The 22,831-nt window shown below is 55.0% G+C and overlaps 1 protein-coding gene across 1 annotated transcript in view; it reads right to left on the bottom strand.

The window, feature by feature from the left end:
- The window catches only part of PIK3CD (phosphatidylinositol-4,5-bisphosphate 3-kinase catalytic subunit delta), a 48,704-nt gene extending 28,211 nt beyond the window's left edge, over positions 1-20,493 (bottom strand). The window contains exon 1 of the mRNA XM_032863340.1: positions 20,396-20,493. The gene's annotated coding sequence lies outside the window, so the exon portion shown is untranslated. The remainder of the gene's footprint in view (positions 1-20,395) is intronic.
- Positions 20,494-22,831: the final 2,338 nt, after the last annotated feature.

Genomic DNA, 22,831 nt, shown 5'->3' with positions numbered 1-22,831 from the left:
ATCCCCGCCCCCCGGAGGCACAAAAGGGATGCACGGAGATCGGGAGAGCATGAACCAGCCCACACCCGGGACTCACAACGCGAGCGCGGCCCCCTGCCTCGGCCTCCCCGGCAGCGTCCGGTCCGCGCCGGGACGCGCGCGCCTCCCCCAGCCCCCACGCCCCTGGACCCCGACCGCCCCAGGCGGACAAAGCCGGGCGCTGGGCGGGGCGGGTGTGCGCAGGGGGGCACTGGGACCCCGCAGACGCCCGCACAGGTGGGCTCCGTACCGGGTGTCGGTGCCGGGGGCGGGGCCCGATCTCCCTGGAGACGGTTGCCCAGGGGACGCGGCGGGCGGGTCCCGGAGCTACGCGAGCCTCCCGGCGGCAGCGCCGAGCCCGCGGGGGCCTGAGGGCAGGCCCGCGGCGCGGAGCCGGCGAGCGGGGCAGCAGCGGAGGGGCGCGGCCCGGGGCGGGGCCCGGACAGCGGGCCGGCGCGGGCGGGGCCAGGGGCGGGGCGCCGGCAGGGGGCGGGGAATGGGGCGGGGCCAGGGCCCGCCGCGCCGCGGGCACCGTCGGCAAATTCTCCCGGCCCCAGCCAGGCGGAGTGTCGGAGAGCCAGCGACCGCGGGGAGCGCGGCGGATGCCGCTGCAACTCCTCCCCGACCCCCGCTGCTCCAGTCCGCCCCGCCGGTGGGGCGTGCGCCAGGAGCCGCGAGCGTCCCGGCCACCGCAGGACCCCGGGCAGCGTGCGCACACTGGCCCTGGCTCCCCTCCCGGCTGGTAACCGGAGAACTGAAAGTGCCATTTGCAAAGGGAGCGGGGACTGGTGGTCCGCCAAACCGCTCTCCCGGCCCGGGTCCCCAGGGAGTCACCAGAACCGACGGGGCACCGGACCTCCGTCACTGAGGTCACCCGCGTCACTGGCCATCCCGGGGTCTGGGCTCCCATCCGGTGTGCGAGCTGTTCCCCGGCCGCTGGGCCTGCCTTTCCATCGGGGTTCCCCTTACAGGTCGGATTCAGCAGGTAAATGGATCTGCCGGGGGCCTTCGCTCCTACATCGATTCATGACAATGAACCACGTTCGCGCTGGAGGGGCGTTGGTGCAGTAACCCCCCCACCCTGCGCCTCGCACAGCGCTCCAGGGAATCCGCGCATCCCCTGTGAGGTGGGTGCTGTTCCCCGCCACTCCCCCCGGGCTGTAAATGACAAACCCGAAGCTCCAAGGGCAAGCGGTTGACCCTCCACACAGGTCGCACGCAGCGGCAGGGCCAGCTTCGGAACGACCTTGGTTTGGTACGGGACTGCTGTGCTTCTTGCCCCGCGGTGTCCCGTGTCCCTCAGAATGTTCTTTAGGCTCCACAGCTCTAGACTTCAAGCTCTGCCACGGTGGAGCAACAAGAGGAGAAAGAGTGCGAGTGCAGAATCACCCCAGGTGTCCCAGCAGGTGCAGCGGCCCGGGGGTGGACGGAAGTGGTCTGAGGACCACTCTGGTAGTCGTCTCCGCCTGCGTTCCAGGCCAGGCGCCCAGGGCGGGGCCATCCATCCGAGACCCCAGAGCCTCCCTCTTACCCCCGCCTCCCGCCCCCATTGCCCTGTGCCCCCAGGGGAGTAAAGGAGAAAAACAGCCCTAAGCTCCAGGAATTGTGAAGAAGCCGGAGATGAGAGGACCGGGTCGTGGAGGGCTCCCACCACCCTCGGTGACCTTTGTGTCCCCCACCAGCACCCGTCAACCCTGTCAGGACTGGGGTCCAGCACCCCTGACATCTCAGGGCAGGAGGAGGCACCACCCTCCGCATTCCAACCTCGATGTCACATACACTCAGAAAGACAAACACTCCCATACTCGTTCACACACACACACTCCACACTCAGGCATACGCCAAGTCACTCCCTCACACGCGCCCAGACACACATGGATGCACGTTCACGAAGACACACCCACACACCCACACACAATTATGTAAACTGACACACGATGACACAGACACAGAGACCACACACACACACACACACCCATGGCACACATTCACACACTGAACCTCCCCCGGCCATGCACACGGCCCAGTGTGGCTGTGCACTTGGCAGATGACATCTGGAAAAGGCGGAGCCTGGGCCCTGGTGGCAACCACCCAGTGTGCCACCCGTCCACCCCAGGGCTGCACTCCGGGGCTCCTGCTACTTTGCCTTTCACTCCTCCCACCCCCAGCTGGGAAGGGGAGCCAGGCAACATGGAAGGAGGTCAGGGTGATAAAGGGCGGGCCTCCTGCTGAGCTGCCCTTGACTCAGACTCACGGGCAGGGAGCCTAGGGGTGCTGCGGCTGGGGTGGAGTATGAGGATGAGACATAAGCCACCAGAAGTCACAGCCGGATCTTCTTAGGCTGACTGAGTCGGGAGTTCTCTCTGACAGCCATCCTGACTAGGGGTCGGTAGCATCCCCAAAAACCCCCAGCCAGGAAAGGATAATGACCCCATGCCACCAAGCCAGGGGAGAGATTCAACATGGGCAGACAGTCTTTCGGGTTCCACTCCCCCATCCTCACTGTGTGTGCCCTTCTCCGTCGGGACCCAGTTCCTGCAGACTTCCCTTTCTTTCCAGCATGGAAAGCCAAGTGCAAAGGCAAGGTCCTTATCAGCAGTGGAACCCAAGGACATAATCTGGGGTTCAAGCTGGGAGCGTCAGGTACTGGTTCCTCTGGAACCCAGAGGAAAAGCCAGCATTCTTTGAAATGGCAGAAGCCACCAAAAGTCATCCTGCCCGTATGAGAACAACAGACTGAAATTGCACTAACAAATCCAGAAAGACACATCACACAGTAATTTGGGAGAATGAGGTGAATTAAGACAGGTGAGTGGAACATCTGGAACAGTGCCTGGTGTATACAGTAATTGCTCAAAATGCGCTTGCTCTCACAGATGGGAAACACGCAGAGGCGGACTGGTGTGCTCAACGCGGCAGAGAGAAAAGGAAACACCAAAGTGTCCCGATTCCTGCCTCATTCAGGTATGTTAAATCCTTTCTGAGATACAGATGAGGGTCTAAATTAAAGAGTTTGGCACCTAAATAGGTCTCACCACTCTTCGGAAATCAGAGTAAATAGAGAAATTAGATTCCCGCCTTCCTACTTGCTACAGCCAGAAAGATTGGACCCTCTTTGTGAGTTTACAAGCACAAGGCAGGAAACCAGATGAACCTCTGCTCCTACCCATGAAACCCTTTGCTAAGATCAGCAAGTTCCATAAGAGAAAAGCTTCTCCGCTCCATTAGTCACTCCTCCTCCTCTCTCCCAACACCTCCAGGTAAGCTCATGGTGAGGAAATGTCAGCTTCTCCCCGCTGCCCACCAATATCCCAACCACCAACCTTCCTGGAATTCCGGTGGCCTCTTCCTGTTCACATGGGGCACCCCACATTGTAGGGGCTTAGACCATGTCATCCCCAAATATGCCACTTTGGCATACTGATCGTTTAGAATTAAAGGTATTGGAGAAACAGCCTCGCAGGAAGGACACTCTGCACTTCCTTTGTCCCCTGGACAGCAGGAGATAAATCGCATCTGTGAAAGGTACTCCTCCCCGTACAGGGGGGGGGGGGGGGGGGGGGGGGGGGAGGACAGAAGGCATCCTTATCGCCAGATGGGGAATTTAGGGCCAAGGCGGCCACGAAAACAAACCTTTTTACTTCACCATTTTACTACCCCAAGCTCGAACCCCTGTTTTGTCAATCCTTCATACATTTATTGTTTCTTTGTCTAAAAAGTATAAAACTTCCTGCTTTGGTGACATCTTTGAATCTCATATTTTTGTGGGGCTCCCGTCCTTTAGTAAGTTAATTTGTTTTTCTCCTGTTAACCTGTCTTTTATCTTTGGGTGGATGGGGGGAGGGTTCTCAGCCAAGAATCTAGAATTATTCCTCCTGCCCTACAGGATTTTTAGGGGCGAGCAGATGAGATGTGGAGTAGAGTGGAGAACACGAATGCTACAGTCAGTAAAAGAGGCAACTAACAAGAAAAAAAAAAAAAAAAACCCAGCTAAATGTTTTTCATTCTTTTAGGAAAAACAGGAGGACTCTGGAAAATAATCCTCCTCAAAGGGGAGAGATAGTTTCCCTAGTTCTTCATATAATTCCTCCATGGCTTTGTCTCCTTGATCTTTTACTCTCCAGGCGCTCAGACGAGGGAGTCTACTTACAGGAACGTCTGGCCCCTGCTTTTCTGCTATCTTCACATATTTCCATTAATCTTCGAGACTCTCACCCCCCATTAATTCAAAAAGTGGCTCATCTGTAGTTAAAAAGCAAAGTTAATTAGAATCTGGAGTTTCTTTCTTTTTTTCCTTTGGCCAATTCCCCAAGCTTAGACCAAAGTCTGTGTTAATTGAGGCTTTCTGAGTTTGTGACCTGGGGTGGGGAGGGGAGCAGCAGAGGGAAAAAATGATGCTGGTGTCCACAGTGCAAGATCTTTCCAGTGTATACCAAAAACACTCAATGCTTGCAGGGACTCTCTGGCCACAGGTAGGAGCATGAGCCCTGGCATTAGATCTGGGTTTGGAAGAGTTTTCTAACCACTCCAGAGCTGTTTCCTCATCTGTAAAAGCAGGTGACTGTACACAGTGCCCAGCTCAGCCAGCGAGGGCAAATATCGACGGCACAGCCTCTGCGGGGGTGGGGGGGCTCCTAGCCGGACCTCGAGGCCCAGCGTCCCACAACACGCTGCGTTCTGCCACCGTTTCCTGGACTCTGAGGTCTCTCCAGTTCCAGAACGGGATCTTCGTGGGAGGATGCCACGTCTTAGACTTCTTTGTATCTTTTATAGAAGGAAAGCTGTTCCTTGTTTGTGGAGATCAACTGTGACTCTGTCCTGGGAGAAATTAGGGGAAGGGGATAAATGGGACCAATAGGTCGTTCACTGTGTGAGTCACACATGGAGGCTCCTGGAAGATACCCCCGGGACTCAGGAAATGATCGGCCGGCTGCTCCGGGCTGCTCCAGGCTGCTCCGTGGAAGGTTTCTAAAGCTTTTAAATCTGTTTGAGCCTAAAACTGCTTCTCACAACAGAGATTCCCACTACCTCGGGGTACGAGGCTCAGTTTTTTTAATGCATGATATCTGCCCCTCTCAACAAGACCTGATCCTGCCCCTCGAGACAGTCTCATGGGCCATCTGGGAAAGAAGGGGTCTCCAGCGACTCCTGAGATGGTGTGACCCCAGGCCAAGGTGGGAAGTGTCAGATCCACTAGGACGGGTCCTGGGGACGGTTGTAGTCCACATCCTTCTTGACAACACCAACGAAAGGAAATCCCAAAGCTGGCTCATCCATGTGATAGAAATGCACACAGAATTCACAAATTCCTGGAAAATCATCTGTAAAATTATTCTGTGTGAAGCGGATGATCAGGCAGCCCCCAGCGCAGCGTGTGTCGTGATGACGGGCTCCGCTCCCTGGTTACACACACAGAGCGGGGAAGGGTGCAGGAGGACTGAGAGGAGCGTGGAACTAGGGAACTCACAGCCGTCCAGGGTCCTTCGGAGGTGGCCTGGCGGGCCCTTCACGAGCACGTGCTGGGCACTGGTTAGGACGAGGGCCATTTTCCATATGAAACCACATCCGGTCACTTCCTCCCCTGGGTATTCAACGCCTCCTTGCAGGACAGCCGCATTGCTGTGTGTGACCAGAAGAATCGGGCAGAGTGATGGCGCATCACCTTCGAGATTAGATTCACAGGGGGCGCCTGGGTGGCTCAGTGGGTTAAAGCCTCTGCCTTCGGCTCAGGTCATGATCTCAGGGTCCTGGGATCGAGCCCCGCATCTGGCTCTCTGCTCAGTGGGGAGCCTACTTCCTCCTCTCTCTCTGCCTGCCTCTCTGCCTACTACGGTCCCCTGTCTCTTTTTCTCTGTCAAATAAATAAAATCTTAAAAAAAAAAAAAAAAAGATTAGGTTCACAGAAACTGAGGGCTTTGGCCCTGTACGCTTTGTCTCTCTCAATTCTCACTATGAGTTAAGCCAGCCACCATGCTGGAAGGACACTCAAGCTGCCTTGGGAAGAAGCCCTGACAAGCAGGACATCCCTGAGACCTGCCAACAACCAGCTCTAGACACCTGCAGCCCCGGCTCCTGCGAGATTCTGGACCCATAGCAACTGCCCGATGGTAATCAGTGTTTGTTGTTTAAGCTGCCCAGTGTTGGCACCATTTGTTACCCAGCAGGAGATGATGGATTCACCATCCACGGCTGCTGTGTTCCTTGCCGCGTGGCCCAGCACCTGCTCCAGTACAGCAGATGCCCCGTCAGTACTTGGGACGGAGCAAGCGATCGGTACAAACAAGCCCTCTACTGTAACTGTATGAGTCAGACGTGTTTCTGAAGAAGAGACCACAGGCTGAGTGAAAGAAACTGGCCACAAAAGACCACATCCTGTGTGATTTCATTTACTCAAAATGTCCAGAACAGGCAAGTCCATGAGACAGAAAGTAGCTTCCTGGTGGCCGAGGGCTGGGAAGACTGAGGAGAAGCGGGGAGTGACTGCGAGCGGGCATGGGGTTTCTTTGTGGAGTGAGGAGGCTGTTCTAAAACCGATTCTGGTGATGGTTGATCAACTCTGTAAACAGAGGAAAGCCACGGAACCGTGCGCATGAAGCAACATATAAAGCTTGTTTTATTAAAAAAGGAGGAGCTCAGGCTCCCACCCCAAGTACCGGGCGGCACCCAGAGAGGCCGGCCACCAGCGAGGCTGCAGAAAGAAGTAGAGGGCTCTCCCTCTGCCTGGGGCGGAGGCCACGGTGCGAAGCACAGCGAACCAATGCCTCGGGTGCCGGGGTGTGGGATGCTCGGCGCCAGCACCCCGAAACTTGGCAAAAGGAAGTTTGCGGGCTGACCTTCCAGGGAGACCCCGCCTGGAGCCTAACATGCTGAGCCTGGACACGGCCCTGACTTCCCATCCTCCGCAGAGGACGCCCCCAACCCCGATGTGCACCCACCTCTCCCAGGCCCTTCCACTTGCCAAGCCTAGGGAGGACCCCAAAACCACACGCAGCAACTGTCCCAAAGGTCAGCTGGCCCTGTGAGTGAGCTGACCTTACAGCAGAGAGTCACTAAATGATTCGGGTCACTCGGTCCTTGCTGAACGCCCTCCAAAAGGAGCAGCGAATTTAAGACAACAGAAAGGATTTAAACAGCGTAAACTTGTAAATGGCACATAAGAGGTAGTCAAGGCTGAAAGCAGAAGCAGCTTCAAAGCAAACTTTTTTTTTTCTTAGAGAGCGGTAAGGGCAGGTAGGAAAAGGGAGAGAGAGAATCTGAAGCAGGTTCCATGCCCTGCATGGAGCTGTATATGGGGCTCGATCTCAGGACCCAGAGATTATGACCTGAACTGAAATCCAGAGTTGGATGCTTTAACTGACTGAGCCACCCAGGTGCCCCTCAAAGCAGACTTTGAACAAGTTGTCAAACATATTTTAAGTTGGAATCTTTTGTCCCTCCCTGGCCTGTGACATTGCTTTTGGAGACAGCATCCCATAATGCAGAGAAGCCAGCGGTTGGACCCAAACAGTCCTTCAGTGCACCCTAACGAGGCTGGGATGAACTTGGGGGGACACCCAGGGACCCCCTGACATTATTCTATAAGAAACTTTCTCTGGGGGAGAGGTCCGTGTCTTTAGCAGATTTTCAAAAGGATTTGAGACCTGAAAAAGATGAGGAACCACTCGGTGGTTGGAGTTTTCTAGGATGGGTAGATGATGGATTTCTTTTCCTTTGGCAAATCTGTATTTTACAGACTTTTCTTAAGTAGCTTGCACTGACCCTAAACAATTAAAAATACACAGCATACATGCATATACACATTTATAAAACATAACACGTATATTAAAACTATCCACGGGCAAGATCCCAGCCTGTAATTCCCAGAAGATCTACATTGCCCCAAAATCAAGACCCCCAATTAATTAGTATCTTTTAAAACTGCAAATTCCACTTCCCTTTCCTGTCCCGACCCCCTAAGCTAATCTCACACACACACACACACACACACACACACACACACACACGGTGGCAGCAGAGATGGGTTCCCTTCTCAAGGGTCTCAGCTAAGTGGCAGTTTACCCCCTTCTCCTGGGGTCTGACTCTGCCGCTGGCCGTCTACCCAGGCACTCACCACTCCAGTTCTCCATCTGGCCATGGGCTTTCATGTCCTTCTCCCCTCCTGTTCTTGCGAGACCCCAGATCTGCAGACTACTCATTCTGGGGATCACACACAGGGCTCTGAACACCTCCCTCCATCATCCATCACTAGGTCAGTCTCTCCTTGGCAAGTGCCCTTGTGTCACCACCTTCTCCTCCCACAGCAGGTGTCCAGGCCCCCTCCACCCCGGGAGCTTCTGGGATACATTCAGACTCCGTCCAGCCTTGCGCGGTTTATCTGGGCAAAGCCCATCACCAGGCTCCTGCCATCAGCCGGCAAAGCATAGGTGCCTTCTGTCTCTTTTCTCATTTATTTGTCACCGCCAAGACCCAAAGGCAGGCTCCGTTTTGTAAAGGAGGAAAGCAGGGCTCAAGGAGGTTACGGCTGCACGACTTCTGAATGAGAGGCAGATTCGGACCCAGGCTGACCCCTGAGGCTGCTGTCACTGCTGGGCCACATGCCTCTCCTGGGTCAGTGCACAGGAACTGGACTGGGGCCACTGGCTGCAGAGACACCTGAGCCTGCTGCTCTGTCATCCGCCAGCTTGAGGACTCTCGGACCGACTTCCTGCAAAAGGTTCAAGAGCTGGGCAAGGAGGGGGTTGAGATTTCAGATGCCAGGCCCTGCTTCCTCGGGACAGAGGGGGAGAATGGGCACTACCCTGGGCAGACGGGGCGGGGTTCAGAAGCCACACCCTCCTGACCTCCCTCACTGGAGAGGACCAGAGCCCAGGATGCCAGCTCTCCCAGAGACACAGGACCAGAAAGAACAGGGAAAGCGGCTTGGAGCCCAAGTCAAGTCCTCGGGGTGGAGGGGATGGGTGAGAATGCGCTGGGAAGCCCCCCTGCATTGCCAAGGACTCCCGGAGGCCCCGCCCCTCCTCCTGTCTGGTGTCCAGACCCCCCCACACACACCCCAACCAAGGGCTCGCTCCCGAGATGGCCCACACAGGGGTGAGGAACGGGTCCTGCCACTTCTTAGCTGGGCAAGACCAAAGTAAGTTACTGTTTCTGTGCCTCAGTTTCCCCTTCTATAAAGCAGTGATCGCAACAGTACTTATAAGAATAAATCGGCATTTTCAAAGTGCCCACAACACCGCCTAGCACAGAGCCGGTGCTAAGAAGGTGTTTGTTGCCACTATCATTATCAGACAAAGAAAGAGGCCGGTTAACAAAAGGTGGCGATTCTTAGCTGGGTTTTGGGGAAACTCCGAAGTGTGAATGCTCGCTGATGGGCTCCACAGAAAAAGAAACTGGTTCTGGCTGCTTCCCCTCTAGAGCTGGTGGTGCCCTGGTCCCTGCTCGGCAATTCTTGCCATCCCTCCGCCTCACCCGACCTCTCCCCAGCAGACTTAGGGGGAAATGTGCTCCCCACTCCTTCTCCCACTCATCCTGGCCGAGGGCCGGAGCATGCCGACCACTGGGGCCAACAGGCTCCTCCTGGGGGCCCCGGTCCCTGCCCACTAACAAGAACTGGCTGGGCTCGCTTGGGCCCACGGAAGCTCACGACCTTCGTTCACCTTAGTAATTACATGACACGGAAGAGGAAAAGCAGATGAAATATGGGTATGTAAAGAAAGAGCTGTTTCCATGACAACGAAGCAGAATGCTTTAGAGACCCAATGAAGAGAAGTCACAAAAACAAACTTTCCATTGCAGCAAAGCGGCCAAGGCACGAAAGACTCGGCGGGGGGGGGGGGGGGGGGGGGGGGGGGGAGCAGAGTTCACAAGGACTGTCCCCTGCAGGGGGCCTTCTGCAGCAGCGACAAGCCAGCTCAGGCTGAAGCCCTTGGCCTTACGTCTGTGCATCAGTGAACCAACGGACATGTATGCATTTTTGGTCAAAATGTCTGGATTTAAGGGATAACATTTTATTTTATTTCTTTTTTAGGTACATTCTATGCCCAAGGTGGGGCTTGAACTCATAACCCCAAGATCAAGACCTGAGCCGAGACGGAGTCGGAGGTTTAACCGATGGAGCCACCCAGGTGCCCCTCAATTTGAGGGGCAGCATTTTAATATTCTCTACACCAACCAGAGTTTAGGCGACTCGACCAGTGAATCGCATAGGGAAACGGGGCTCCTATTAAACCGTGCATGTCTGGTCACGATAGCAGCCCTCACGCTGCTTTGCCCCGATCCACGCTTTCAAACTATGGTGGGAGACGCTGTCCTGGGAGTAGCGGAAGCCACTGAAAAAAACACATTTTCCCAGAGCATCCATGTGACTCAATGTTCAGGGGGAGCGCGGCCTCCTAGTAAAATAAACACGGGCTTATCGTGGAATCGAATGTAAAATTCACATTTGTGTTAAAAATAAAACTGGAAGCTTCAAAGTAGGGTCATGGCTAGAGTGGGCTGCTGGAGGCCAAGCGTGCACATCCCATCCTCTCTAGAAGCGCCGTCCATGCGGGCCAAGGTCACCGCCAGCCGCCAGACCCTCCCCCAACCACTTTGCCACACACCTGCAATACAGAAGGTCCTAGGATGGCTGCCTCCGGGGCACCTCGCCCGTTTGGTTGCCCCCGTTTCGCTGCTGCCACTTACAAATGACCCAGCGGACACAAGGTCCAACTGCCAAGGTCACTGGAGGGCAGACTGCACAGGCCAGTCCAGGCGAGGTGGGCTAGTCCAGGAGCTGCTCCTGCCACCCCCTCCTTGTGGGAAGGAAGAAAGGACCTGAAAAGATCTCACCCCAAAAGCCCTCTGCTCTTGTTCCCCAAGCTCCTTTAGACCCTGAAGGGTTAGAAAAAGCTGGAAAAATGGGCGCCTGGGTGGCTCAGACGCTAAGCATCTGCCTTCGGCTCAGGTCATGATCCCAGGGTCCTGGGATCGAGCCCTGCATCGGGCTCCCTGCTCCAAGGGAAGCCTGCTTCTCCCTCTCCCACTCCCCCTGCCTGTATTCCCTCTCTCGCTGTGTCACATAAATAAAATGAAAGAAAGGAAGGAAGGAAGGAAAAAAGAAAGAAAGAGCAAGCTGGAAAAAATAAACTTCGAGCTTTGATACATCTGAGAGGAGCAGGCTGGTAACAAAGGACAAAGCCATTCCAACCCTTACCTGTAAGATGCTGGTTGGTATTTGGTGTCACACGCTGTGTGCCTTTCCCTATGGGTCAGGCCCGGGAGGGTCAAATAAAATGAAGGGTGGATAGACTTTACAACGCAGCCAATTCCAACAATCTCTGACAGAGACCCCCGTCATTTAAAACCCACTCGCTCCCATGACAGGGGCTGCAAGGATTCATTCATCCAATGGCAAAAAGAGCGATTTCTGGAGAGCCCATGACTTGGGACAGATTTTTCCTTATTTGTAATCTTCGCGATAATCCAATAAAAGTAGTACTTGTTCCCAATTTTCAGGGAAAAAAAAACAAAAACAAAAAACCTGGAGGCTCAGAGAGGGCAAGTAACTTGCAAGGTCATCCACATGTCAAGGTCAAAGTCAAGACCTGGACATGGAATTCTAAAGTTCTGGCGTTTGTGGTTTTTTTTAAGATTTTATTTATTTATTTGACAGAGATCAGAAGCAGGCAGAGAGGTAGGCAGAGAGAGAAGGAAGCAGGCTTCTTGCTGAGCAGAGAGCCTGACGCGGGGCTCGATCTCAGGACCCTGAGATCATGACCTGAGTCGAAGGCAGAGGCTTAACCCACTGAGCCACCCAGGCGCCCCTAAAGTTCTGGCTTTTGACACGAACATTAAGCTTCCCTTCCGCTCATTCTTGAAACACTGTGCCTTGTGCTGTGCTTCCCACCGGATATACGGAGCCACACAGGTCTCAAGGAACAAGCACATCGTCAATGTGCTGCTGCGTTTAATTTCAAAAAAGACCACAGCTCAGCAGGGCTTTCCAAAAGACAGCAGATGGGCCGCAGTACTCCTATTCGCCGCGGCACACAACAGGGAAGGAAGCTCAGGACCTAGTGACGCTGGCCCCACACCCAGAAGCACCCAAAACAGGAGGTATGGTCTTGCTTGTCCTTCCCGTGGCTCCGAACACAGACACAGGTGACAGGGAAGGCTGAGGGTTTTCTGTGTCTTTCCCCCTACAAGAAAACCTCTTGAGAAAAGGTTATTTGAGGCGCGCCTGGGTGGCTCCGTGGGTTAAAGCCTCTGCCTTCGGCTCGGGTCATGATCTCAGGGTCCTGGGATCGAGCCCCGCATTGGGCTCTCTGCTCTGTGGGGAGCCTGCTTCCCCCTCTCTCTCTGCCTGCCTCTCTGCCTGCTTGTGATCTCTGTCAAATAAATAAATTAATTTTAAAAACTTAAAAAAAAAAAAAAAAAAAGAAAGCAAGAAAAGGTTATTTGAGACCCAGATCCCGGTTTTGTAAACTTCGTCCTCAGACGCTGGTGGGGCGCGCCCCAGCTCCGCCTGATGGGCTGGCGTCCCCTTCACCTGGGGCTCCCCGAGGTCTGTCTACTGGAGACGAGAGTGGCCCCCACCTTCCTCTAAGGGGCTGTAAAAGCAGGCTGGCGCCCAAGCCCAGGGGTCCTGCCTTTGAAGTGCCTGCCTCAGTTTCCCAAACTGTTTTAAGAAGCCTCTGGATGTCAGCAGTGGAACAGCCACCAAGATGAGCTCGGACTCGACCATTTAGCAAGTCTTTATCTGCCATTTACGCACCACAGAGGCTGCGGGACCACAGGGGGACAGGGTCCTGGAAAAACAGCCCTGCCAGGGACTCAGGATTCTGGGCTGCCTCATCACACCTCTTCTCATCTCCCAGGAGGCAGGCGTCACCCGGCACAGGCTCGTCTGTTTGCTCGTCCCACCCAAATCCAGCCAGACACCCAAGGACACTGTCCCTTTCACCAGAGGGTGGCTATCAGTTTCCTTCTGGGACCACCTGCGTTTAGAGCAGGAAACCGATCCCTGGGCTTAACCTAAATCCCTCCGGCATAAGTGTGTACCGTCCCGTCTCCGCTAGTTGAAACAAGATGAATCTTGAGGGTGAACAGAGACTTGTTAACTTAAATTAGAATAATGGTAAGGACAGTAACAGCCAGTCTTTCCTGACGGTCAACTACGTGCTAGCTAATGTTCATCATCCCCTTTATCTCCTTTAATCCTCGAGACAACCCTATGAATAGGTCGCACTAACTTCATTTTACAGAAGAGGACACGGAGGATCAGAGAAGGTAAGGAATCTACTCAAGGTCACACAGCTGGCAAGCGGGGAAGCCACGGTTTTGAGTCTGAGACCATCCGATTCCAGAGCGCAGGGGTTTAACCGCGGCATTTCACCGCAGCAAGCCTCATGTTATACACACAGCCAGAGCCAAAAAGAAAGCTATTTAACCTCATTAGCAATTAAAAAAAAAAAAAACAGTGAAGATGATTATCTTTGGGGCCTCTGAGTAAAACATTTTTTCCCAATATTATTCAATATTAGTGAGCGTGTCGTGAAACTATTATGCATCACTGGGATTTTGTTTTTTTTCTGGTCTAGTCTTTCTTGCAAAACCACTTAGCAGGAAGAGCCATCAAAATTTTCAATGCCTTTGATGCATCTTTTTTTTCAAACTTTGTTTATTTGAGAGCAAGCGAGCAAGTGTGCGCACGACTGGGAGGGCCAGAGGGAGACGGACACAGACCCTCAAGCAGACTCTCCCGCTCAGCGGGCCACCCTACGTGGGGCTCTAGTCCATGAGTCCGAGATCATGATTTGGGGCGAAACCAAGAGTCAGACGCTTAGCCAACTGAGCCACCCAGGTGCTCCTGATAGAGTAATTCTCGTATACGGGAAAACGTCCATGACAATATTTTGAGAATCTTGTGTGTACGTGTGCGTGTGTGTGTGTGTGCATGTGTGTGTGTCTGTGTGTCTGCAAGCAACATAAATGCCCCCCAATAGAAGATGCTTGATAAGACAATGGTGTCCCTTAGGACACTTACAATGCCCCTGGGAAGGATGGTTTGGTTGCAAAGCAAAGTGGAAAAATGCCCACGAGCCAACATTAAGTGAAGAAAGCCGACTATAGGAGCATGCGCCTTCCTCGTCAAACAATCAAGCATAAAATTACCAACCATTTATTGGATCCCGCAATTCCCCCTCTGGGCATGTACCCAAAAGAATTCAAAGCAAGGATCTGAACAGATACTTGTACGCCCGTGTTCACAGCAGGATCATGCCTAGTAGCCAAAAGACACACGCAACCCAAGTGTCCGTGGACAGAAGAATGGATAGACAAAACGTGGCCTCTACGCCCAGTGGAAACTAAAGCTGTCTTAAAGAAGAAGCACATTTCGGGGGCTCCTGGGTGGCTCAGTGGGTTAAGCCACTGCCTTCGGCTCAGGCCATGATCTCAGGGTCCTGGGATCGAGTCCCGCGTCGGGCTCTCTGCTCAGCAGGGAGCCTGCTTCTCTCTCTCTCTCTCTCTCTCTCTCTCTCTCCCTGCCTCTCTGTCTACTTGTGATCTCTCTGTCAAATAAATAAAATCTTAAAAAAGAAAAAAAGAAGAAGCACATTTCGACAGAGGCCACAACACGGATGGACCTCAGGATGTTACTAAGTGAAGTGAAATTAAGCAGTCACAAAAGGACAGACGTGGTACGATTCCACGAGGAAGGTACGAAAGCAGTCGCATTCCGAGAGACAAAGTCGAACGGTGGCCGGCGGCCGGTGGGGGGAGAGGAAGGGAAGAACGGCGCCTTACTGCACGTTGGGGATGGAGTTTCGATTTTGCAAGATGAAGAAGTTGTGGAAGTGGCCATGCAGGTTGCGCGACAGTGTGAACGTGCCAAACGCCACCAAAGTGTATACAGTCGGGACGGCAAAGGTTTTCGTGTATATTTGACAACTGAGACACAAAAACTAATATAAAAACCCTCATGCTTACGGGTCCAACAGTACTGAAAGTGCACCCCCTCCCAAAATGGGAATGATCGTCCAATTGGCAGTGGCTGCGTTGGGACAGCGGGATCACGACACTCCTGGGCCACCCGCTATACCCCACTTCCTTACAGGTACTGTGGGTTTCGCCGTGGCAGTAAACATGTGACAACACACGAACTCTTACGGGCTGACGGCATTACGGAGCCCTGTTACCGCCCGGGGATTGGGAGGCCCAGCAGGGCTAAGTGATTTGCCACAGGTCACTCAGCAGATAAAAAGAGGTTGAGATTAAAACTGAGTCTGGCGGGCTCCAAAGATAATGCTTCTGCTTGCAGGGATCCCTTGGTCACCTCTGCGCCCTGCCCCACCCCACCAGACTTAAGTGACTTTTCCAAGTTTCAATAACAGGGCTATGACCTTGCTTCCCTGTTGATAAGAAAAGACTTCTCCCAGATTTCACAACCAAAGCAAAGAGTGATTCGCACACACCCCTCCCCTCCTGCCCTGGAGGGTGGGGGTCCTAGGGGAGGGGGAAAGGAAGCAGGAGAGTGGCCCTGCCCGCCAGAGAGCCCTGGAGCACTCCTTAATTACACCCCCAGGTCCAGGGAGCTCTGGATCCCTCTCAGTACCACCAGCCTCATCCCGCAGCAGACAAAGCCCCAAAACCCAGCCTGCCCCCACCTCGCCTGGTTGGGGGAGCCGGGAGGCTGCTCAACAGAGGAAACTCCAAAATGAGAAGTGCTATGTGGCCCCAAACAGAGGGTGGGAGGAGCCCTGGCTGGAAGAGGCCCAGAACCGCAAAGGAGCTGTTTCTGAAGGAAAGGGGGAAGGTCAGGCAGAAGACGGGAGGACTGCCTGGAGGCAGGGGCAAGTCTCTGCAGGTGCAGAACTCACCTTTCCGGCAGCTCCTTCAAACTTGGGAATTGTCTTTTCTGCTCTTGGAACCCTGGGGAGGGGGCTTGGCTTTGGAAGAGCCCACTACTAAGGCAGCTACCAGTTCACAAAGCTGGGGAAAGATAGCTGGAGATAGGAGAGGAAGGGTAGAAACTGGGAAGCCGTAGCCCAGGGCCCCGACGCAGGGGACAGCTGGTTCCCTGCAAAGGTAACTGTGTTCAGCACCTTCCCAGGAGAGACACACGTGCTCCTGTCCACTTGCTGAGGGCTGAATGGTGGCCCCAAAATGATGTGTCTGTGTCTCAACCCTCGGAACCTGGGCTTATTTGGGAAAATCATTATCTAGAGAAAAGGTGGCTGCACGTGCAATTAAGTTAAGGATGGGCCCTCAATCCAATAACCAGTGTCCTTTAAGAGACAGCAGAAAGACACAGACACCGAGAAAAAGGCCAAATGAAGCGGGAGCAGAAAGTGGGGAGCATGGCCACAAGCCACAGACCCACCACCAGAGCCACCTCCAGCTGGGAGAGAAGGAAGGATTCTTCCATAGGACCCTGGAGAGAGTAAGACCTTGTTGACACCTTGACTCAGAACTTCCAAGCTCCAGAGCTGTGAGAGAATTCATTTTTGCTGCCTGAAGCCACAAAATCTGTGGTAATTTGTTACATTGGCCCCAGGAAACACAGCATCATTCCAGGACAGAAATGTGACCCAGGCCCCTTGCTCCCTCTCTGTGGCTGCCCTTATCCTCTTACGGTGCCCCCCCCCCCCACCGCAACCACCACTCTCCTGGCATTTTCTCTAAGTGGAAAGCATTTTCCCCAAGGTGAGTGAAACAGAAGCTAACCGAAACGCCACTTTAGAAATGCTACTCCCATTCCTCCGATCACTCCTGGCCCGGAAAGTAGGCGCCCTGAGAAGCACCCATTTCTAGAAATCCTAACCGTCCCTTATCAAGCGGGCCAGTTTATCACGTCTGGGAAAGGAACGGGGGTCTCACAGCCCAGGGCAGCTGAAAACTTTACTGCGCCGACCTTGGACCCCAAGGACTGTGCTGGCCCCCAGGGAGGGCAGAGTGGGGCCCTATTTTGGTAGGACCCACAGAAAGTCACCATGGGTGTCTGCAAGGAAAGAGTGGGGAGGGAGGTTCCTGGGTTTTTATTTTTTTATTTTTTTTTTCCATCTCGAAACTGGCAACATTTCTGATATGATTGCGGGGAATTTCCACCAACCAAATGAAAGAAAGACAATTCAGTTTGAGCCTTAGCTGCAAGGAGAGAGAGAAGGAGTTTTGCAACCCTTGTCATTTATGAAACACTGGCCATGGCACAGAGAAGAAGGTCTGCCCTCCCTTCCTGACAAGTCAGGCTCCTGTCATCCCGCAGCTGGTGGTCAATGACTACATACCTCGGCCATCAGACAGGGCAGCACCCCTGCCCAGCATACATACCTCCCCCATCCGACACCGAAGCACCCGCCCTGCCCAATCCTCCTGGAGCACTTCTCCTCTGGACCTGCCCCTCCAACAGCTTTGCTGGGAAACATGTTTGTCCCCTAGGGAGCGGCTGAAAGAGCTTTTCTAAGGTCCCAGGGTAAAGAAACATTTGGTGGGGCCCCACACCCCATCACCAGACCCGCAGAAGCAGCTGGCTTCTGGGAGGGAGGAGACTGCTCTCGAAACAAAAATCGGTTTTGAAAAATATGCCAGCCAAAGGGGAATTGTTCATGAGTTGCACATTCACTTCTCCCTTTAACTGTGAGATTGAAGAAAAACAAGGTGAAGCCGGAAGTGACCCCTCACACCCCCCGTCGCATCTCCATGAATTCCCTGGACACAGCAGTGCTGGGACACAAACTAACCAGGCCCGAGGCTGGTCTCTAGTGATGTGTGGATTGCCTGTGTCTTGTAAGCCCCCTAACACCCTCCCCTCCCCCGGGGGGCTGGGACCCTCCCCGCCGGCCTGCCTGGCTCCCAGGAGAGCCCCTGTGAGGGGATCTCGATAAACACTAGTTAGATGGGTGCCTGGGTGGCTCAGTGGGTTGAGCCGCTGCCTTCGGCTCAGGTCATGATCTCGGAGTCCTGGGATCGAGCCCCGCATCGGGCTCTCTGCTCGGCAGGGAGCCTGCTTCCTCCTCTCTCTCTGCCTGCCTCTCTGTCTGCTTGTGATCTATCAAATAAATAAATAAAATCTTTAAAAAAAAAACAAACAAACAAACAAAAAAAACACTAGTTAGATGTAAGAAAGCCAGAGAAAAGTCCTGGTGTAAGGCAACCATTCGCGTGGCCAGGAGCGCCTCTGGGACATCTGCCCTAATTCCAGAAACATCCCTATTTGCGGAGTGGCCAGCACTGTTTCTAAACGTGGGCAGAGGAGGTGGGGGGCAGTGGGGCTCAGAAAGAGGTAAGCTCCGATGTCTTAGAACACTGATGTCTTAGATAAACTCCGATGTCTTAGAACTGGCCGACTGGGTTTCAACAGCCCCGCCCCCACCCACCCCCAACCCCAGGGTCCTCCACTACCTGGAGGAGTTTGTGAAAGCAGCAAGAACCAAGGGTGGATAGAAACCCCAAGACAAGAAATCAAACCACAGCAGGGCGTGGAAATGCTAAAGGGGCGGCAAATAGCTCCTCTAGAGAGCGGAAGAGAAAGTTCTATTCCCATCTCTGTGTATTTGGTGACGACCTCCTCCATCAGAGGATTCTTCATGTCCACTTAATAGCAGCAGGCAAACCTGGTGGTTAACAGCAGGGGCCGCTTTGACAGGGATTAGCAAGGTGGGTCCCTTAAAGGCTGCATCTCTGAAAGGACACCTCAAGGGTCCCTGTCCCTACACCAAGACAATTGTCAGGAAATGTTCTCCTTAATCTGCAAGCCGCAGAACAGACAGATGTTGGAACGGTCCTGGGGTCCTACATCAGCTACTGGCAAACTGCGCCGGCTCGCAAGTTAACTTTTCTGGGCCTTAGTTTCCCTCCCCTGGAAAATGGAGACGACATCATTCAGCTCCTATGACTGCTTCACTGCAAACGTGTATGTAAAAAGGATCGACTCTTTGGGAGCGGGGTGGAAAGGGTCCCCAAGGTACCATTCACTGCACCAGAACACCAAGGCACTTCGAGGCGCCCCAGCACCGTCCTCTCTCCTCGAAGTGAGCAGTGGCATGTAACCTCGGTTTCAAGGCCCCTTTGGAGCGGCAAACTTTGCCCTCGAAGCCCCTGAAGGAGGACCCTTCCCCCCCACCTCCCTCCCACACACCGACGGCACACCTGCTTCACAACCCGCGCGACTGTGCGGCACATCCCTGCCGTGGCGCGCAAGGGGGCTTCGTGCAGAAGCCGGGGTACGGCAGCCCCACTGGATAGTCTGTAGGGGTTCGAGACCTTCGCTCTCTCCTTCCAGGGGGTCTTAACCAAGTAAAAGCTTACTCGTACATTCGAGGGCTCCCCAGCGCTCCACCTGCAAACTGGGCAGATCCGAAGGGTGCCGCGAGACGACCTGGTATGTGGACCGCCGGCCTGGGCGGCCCCGGGCGCGCGACCCTAGGCCTGGAAATTCCACTCTACCCTCGTCCCCTCAGGGAGCGCGCTTTTCGGGGCCTCCCATCTCTTTGTTCTCTTTGCTGGATCTCTAGACCCCCATCTCCCCACCCCCGCAGAGCACCGCCCGCTACGTGCTCCCGCATCCTGGTCCCCACCAAATGTCTCCCCGGTCCTCGTCTCTTAGATTTCAAGGAAGGTGCAGAGAAGGAAGCCTAAATAAAAACAGGAAACCCGATTTAAAAAAAGAAGCCTCATTCTGGCTGAATTACGGGTAAGAGTATTAAAAAAAGAGGGGGGAAAAAGTCCGGAAATGCAAAGCTGGAGGCGGTTTTGCCGCCGTAACCCGGGCTCAGCCGCAGATCCGGGGGCTGGTCTCCGTCGGCGGCTGCAGTAAACACGCGGCAAGCGGCGCCCTTGCCCGAGGCCCGGGGCCCCCAGGCGCGCCGGGCGGGGCAGGAGCGGGGCGCCCGGCCGGCTGGACTGCGGCTGCTCCCGAGCCCGGTCGTAGCTCGCCGACGCCGGGGAGGGCGCGCAGGGCCAGGGCGCAGGGACCCTCTCCCCGCGCCGGGGCAGGAGCACCGGGCGGCACCGCTAGTGGAAGCGCGGCCAGAGCGCCTCCTCCGCCGGCTGCCGGCGCTCGGGGCAGGGCGCACGCGGCCGAGCGCTGCCGGGCTCCATGCCCCGCCGCTGGCAGCGCAGCCGGGCCGCCGCCGCCGCCGCGCCCGAGACCTCCACGTCGGGCCCCGCAGGGCGCACTGTAGCGGCGCAGGGGAGCTGTGCGCGCCCAGGTCCCGGCGGCCACCCCGGGGGGGGCGCCCCTTGCCGGGCTCTCTCCAGACGCGGGAGGTGCACCCCGCCAGAGCGCACCGCTTGTGGGCACCGGAAGAGGCCCGCGAACCGGTCCCCGAGGTCCCCGAAGCTCCGGATCCCCGTGCCCTCCCCACCTCCCCAGACGCAGCCAGAGGCCAGCGCTTACCAGTCCGGCGCGGCTGGCAGGGGCTGGGCGGCTCGGCCCCGCGGCCGCTAGGAGCACAGGCTCTGGGCGCGAGTGAGCCTCGAGGGCGGGAGGCGGGGCGCGCTGGGGGCGCCCCGCCTGCTGACAGCCCGCACACTCCACTTCCCACTTTGTTTCCTTTTCACTTGCAAAAGGAAAAACAACAGGTCCTCCAGCCGCCGTCTGCTCCACCCCCCCAACCCCACCGCGTCCTCTCGGCTTCCCGGATCCTTACCGCGTCTGCGGCTGGAGGGGCACCATCCCAGGTGTCTCTAGAACCTGCTTCTTGCCCTTCTTCAAAACAAGTTTTCTTTTTATACAAAGGAAAACAACCAAATAAAGGTCCTAAAGCCCATAAACCTCCCCACGCCTTCCACTTTCACACACCAGGAATTTCCACAGTGGTCAGAGAAAGGCTGGAGGGCGGCAGAGGGAGGCAGTGGCTGCAGCCCTGGGCCCCCGGGGAGTGCCCCCAGCGCCAACAGCCCCCAGCGTCCAGGTAGCTGGGCGCGACCAAGGGCAAGCGAGGCCGGGGAGACCAAGCGGAGTTCAAAGTCCCATGCGCTCAGCCCTGGAGGGAAGCCGTGGCCTCCAGGCTTGGGCGAGTCAGGAGCAGAGAAGGGGGCATGGGAGTAGCCGGGTTCCAGCCGTGGCTTCAAATCCTTCTGGGGTGTGATGGCGGGGAGAGTCAGACACTTGATAGACAATGACTTAAAGGACCCTCCCCAACAGATCTGGGAGGTAAAGCACTTGTGCGGTCCCCTTGGAGATAGGAGGAACCTGAAACTTGGAAGAGGCTCTCTCTACCCAAGGAATGCCCTGGCCTCCGAGGACCAGCTTGGGCCCAGCCCTGGCTGCAGCAAAGGGACGAGCAGAGACTTCCGCGGCCAGCCAGGAAAGGGGAAAGCTTTGAGGCAAGACCTGTTGGTTACTAAATGCTTCCGCTGTTCTAAGATCTAGGCTGCAGACTCTGAATTCTCAGCCGGACACCAGTGGAGGAGTCAGGAGGGACCATGTTGTCCCTTTAGGGAAGAATGCTGGGTCTGTCCCCAGGAATATACCCTAACATCCTTCCCAACAAAACATCCCAGGCTCACAGCCTCACTCCTACCCCAGGCCCAGCTCATTGGCCCTTGGCAGAGGCCTCTAGCCCGCTCCAGGGAGGTCCTGCCAAGAGCCAGAAGAGAAATGGGCACATCAGAGAGAAAATCAGATGACAGGGTAAGCAGCCACCCTGAGGTTTCCGAACACCTGTCCCGGCCCTGCTTTTGCTAGTTTGCAATTTAAACAATTTCCTCCCTTGGCTTTCAGAGTTTGGTGTAAGAAGTCGGAGGATGAGGAATGCTTTTTGCCTCATTCAAAAGAACTCTTCATTGAATATTTGCTGACAGCCATTCACGTCGTGCTTTGTAACATGCAAAACAGGGACCCAAGGCGTGCCGAACGCTCAGATATGCTCCACGCATCTGTATCTCTGATCCCTACAACAGTCTCCCAAGGGAAATCTTAGCCCCCTTTTACAGATTAGAAAACCTAGGCTCGGGAAGATGTAATCATTTGGGGGCCAACACAGTCAGGGTCTAATGCTCCTCTGACCTTGTCACCCTGTCCCTGACCATGTCTAGGCCCCAGTCCTAGGAGTTTCACTCCCCTGAAAACCCAGCACATTGCCTTTTTGAGACGCACCATAGGACATATCTCCATCTGTCACCTGGTGCCCGAAGAACTGAGACTGATGGAAATGCAGGGCACAGCCATCGCTGTCCCTTGTCTCTCAAGTTCCCAATAGACTTGCCTTCTGCCTTTCTCTCTATGGTTTCTGATCTCTCTTTCTCACTTTATTTTTAACTGTTGTCATGTGTGTTTGGAGGAAGCTACTTCAAGTTCCCTTTGAATCGTAAACAGAACAGACTAGCCATGGACGAGCATTAGAGCAGTCCTAAAGAGAAGGAGCATCCTAGCTGCACGGAAGTCAATGCCTTATGACCCCCATGAATTCCTGAAGGGATAATTCTTCTGCCCCATTTTATGAAAGGGAAAAAGAGGTCTCCGTTACCAAAGGGGCTGCCGGTCAGTGGAGAGCAGGCTCGGGTTGGCACCCTGCAGCCCCAAGGAGAACACACAGCCCCCCGGACCTGTTTCCTTCCGCCCCCATCTCCTGCAGAACTTCCCCCTCCAAAAGCCATCCAGCATCTGCAGCTTCTCACGGATGCAGTAAGCATCTTTGTTCGACCTCGAGCGGCTTCACGAATGACGCCCACACATGCCCACAAGCTGGGGTTATCTCAGGGCAGCCAGAGCCAAGCTCAGAAGCCCAGTGCAGGGGGCCTAGCATGAGGAGCCCACTTCCTCAGCCCCTCCACGAAGGACTCTGGGCACCTGCCTGTGTTCCCCGTCCCAGCAGGAAGCCCACTTTGC

Source organism: Lontra canadensis, unplaced genomic scaffold, assembly GCF_010015895.1.
Source record: "Lontra canadensis isolate GAN:19392208 unplaced genomic scaffold, GSC_riverotter_1.0 scaffold25, whole genome shotgun sequence".
NCBI classification, from domain to species: Eukaryota; Metazoa; Chordata; class Mammalia; order Carnivora; family Mustelidae; genus Lontra; species Lontra canadensis.
The sequence above is the reverse complement of the archived record's forward strand: the minus strand, read 5'-3'. Positions and strand labels throughout refer to the sequence as shown.